The sequence below is a fragment of the Monopterus albus genome, unplaced genomic scaffold, assembly GCF_001952655.1.
Source record: "Monopterus albus unplaced genomic scaffold, M_albus_1.0 scaffold727.1, whole genome shotgun sequence".
Taxonomy (NCBI): Eukaryota; Metazoa; Chordata; class Actinopteri; order Synbranchiformes; family Synbranchidae; genus Monopterus; species Monopterus albus.
The window spans coordinates 13,016-15,912 of record NW_018128607.1 but is presented as its reverse complement, the minus strand read 5'-3'; the positions used below and the strand labels follow the sequence as shown (position 1 = coordinate 15,912).

Sequence of the window (2,897 nt, the reverse complement as noted above, 5' to 3'; positions counted from 1 at the left end):
CACATAATGAACTTCAATTGAAAATTGGGGGTGCTAACATCGAACGAGTATATGAAATCAAATTTCTGGGTGTCATGGTTGATGACAGATTCTCCTGGAAATCTCATATCAGATATGTTCAGCATAAAATAGCTAAAAATATATCGATATTGGCAAGGGTTAGATATATGCTGGACGTGAAAGCACTTCGCATTTTGTATGCTTCATTGATTTTACTATATTTGGAGTATGGCATTGAAAACTGGGGAAACACTTACAAAAGTTCACTTCAACCATTGTACATATTACAAAAAAGAGCGATTAGAATTGTGCATAAGATGGGGTATAGAGATCACACAAATGTAGTTTTCACAGTCTAAATTGTTAAAATTCTTTGATTTAGTGGAATATAAGACCGCTGTGTTTATGTATAAAGCCAGGAACGACTTATTACCTAAGGAAAACCGAGGAAAACTAACAGAGGAATGAAAAAGCCATAAACCTTTATTTAGAGCAGCTAAGGAAGTTAATAGGGAAGCAGTGGCACATTAGGCTTCACCTGTGGCCTTGGCTGTGTAACACATTACACTGCTATACTTTTGAGTAACATATTGCAAATAAAGTTTTGCTGCTGATAGACAGCATCAATACCAGACAACGTTAGCTAGCTAGATTGAATTTTCAAAACGGGATATTTTGCGTGAATATTAAAAATGCCCTTGGGGTGTTTGTCACTTCTATAGTGTAGCGTTCATCATATTAAATGTGTGTGGCTTGCCCAAAACTAGGTTATATGATTAGAAGTGTAACCTGGAAGATCATTACAATTCCAACACACATCTGCATAATAGAAAGATGTTTGTCTTAAGATTTCTGTGCTTTTTGGTACTTAGGTACTTTTGATCTATGTCTGTTGTACTTTTGACCAGGCAAGTTGAGATGAAAGTACAGTTGTGTGACTTGTACTGAAAGCAAGATTGTTTCGAGGTGGTACACTCGTTCACAAAAATGTCTTTGGATATTGGTAGATGATGTGTAAGCATCCTCAGATGAAATGTGATCAGACAAGGTACATTCACTCTCACACAATCAGCAGAAAGTGGTATTTTCAACTCAGACCTCCCCTATGTAACTCCTATTTGTACTGTAAAGTTAATTGCATGTAAGTAGGCTAAATATTTTCTCCTCTATATAATGTAGTTATTATGAAAGGATACAATGAATGAAGATTCTCATAGGACACAAACTGATCACTGAACAGAATAACTTGTTTGTAGTACATACTTGCAGTTATGACAGAAGGTTATTAGAACACATTAAAGCAATTAGCAAAATACTATTATTGTATTATTGTGATTTGCACATGCCATAGAACAGATTGTATTTAATCCCATATTGTGTGATAAAATAGTTATTATTATCATGGAATACATTAATGTTCAATCTCTTATGGAATGCTACAAAAGTACCAAGTTTTTGAAACATCTGCTGCTTCATTAAATTTTGATACAATTTATTGTAAACAATATCCTAAACAGATAGCACAGAAAATACACAAATGATCATTTTACAATTGCTTTCTTCACTGTGATTTTGGATCACTTTCTGACTTTTAATAACTTCTTCAAAGACACTTTGATTTCTTGTGTCTGCAGAACATAAATGATTGGATTCAACATGGGAGGAAAGACAGTGGTTAGAGACATGTTTATGAGTCTGGTATTTGGATGTATAGTAGCACTCATAGCAAATCTGATCATTACGAGGAGAAAGTTGCCACCAGTGAAAGATGAGATGAGCAGGTTTTAAAGGCCTTCACTCTTTCTTTAACTGTGGCTACTTTAGACAATGCATAGCCAATGTATGAATAACATGATAAGATAAATATCAGTGGAAGCCAAAGAATAATAACTGGTCGAGAATGACCAATGAGCATGTTGAGTATGAAATCATTGCAGGCTAAATGCTGCACCAAGTCATAGTCACAGAAATAGCTGTCAATAACAGCAGATTTACAATAGGAAGGTCTTGTGAGAAGGGCAACTGCAATGAAAGAAACTGTAAATTCCAAGAACCAGAAAGAGGCAGTCAAAGAAAACATGAACCTGTGGGTCACCTTCACATGATAGTGCAGTGGGAAGATAATGGCAATCATTCTGTCATAGGAGAGTGCAACCAGATTAAGAGCTTCCATTGCAAGGCAGGCATAGCAGAAAAACATGAATGTCAAACAGTCATTGTAGGCAATATAGGGATGGTCAAACAGAAAAATGTCAAGAATCTGTTAGGAATTGCTCTGGTAGGGAGGCGAGCAAGTAAAAAAATGACAGACCCAGGTAGCTGACTTTGGTGCAAGACGTGCTCTTTTTATTTACAGTGACAATGAATATGTGTACAACCAGGTGAAGGAATATGGAGCAAATCTGGGTGTCGAGCGGCAGTCTTGGAAACATACAGTTAGTGGTGGGTTGATGAGGAAGAGGCCGGGCTGTGGACGCTAGGATCCACTCCTGGACTGGTCGTGGCAGTTGGTTGCTGAGGGGACAAAGTCAGAGTAACAGGTAATAGAAGACTGTGCATCGACCTGCGTGGTGGAGTGATGTGGAGTAGTGGAGGTCCATGGTCCGGAGGAGCGATAGCGGCTGGGAAGACAATACACGGGGCACAAGGCAGGAACGGAGCTGGGAAGAAAAGCGTGTGTATATATATAAGACAAAATAATAGATAGGCATGGAAATGGGCTAGAGTCTAGAAAGAACTGGCAGGGAAGTAGACGAAGAGCACGGTATAAATAGGCAGAAAGTAATCAGGTGCAGCTGGTGGTGATTCAGGGGACGTGAAGCAGGTGTGTCAGATAAAGAAATCAGGGGTAAGGGAGCTAAAATAGAGGGAGAGAAGTGAGAGAGGCAGGTGCAGCC

The 2,897-nt window shown here is 38.5% G+C and overlaps 1 pseudogene; it reads right to left on the bottom strand.

Moving 5' to 3' along the window:
• Positions 1-1,577: 1,577 nt before the first annotated feature.
• LOC109953521 (olfactory receptor 1E5-like) overlaps positions 1,578-2,897 on the bottom strand; it is an 8,043-nt pseudogene continuing 6,723 nt past the window's right edge.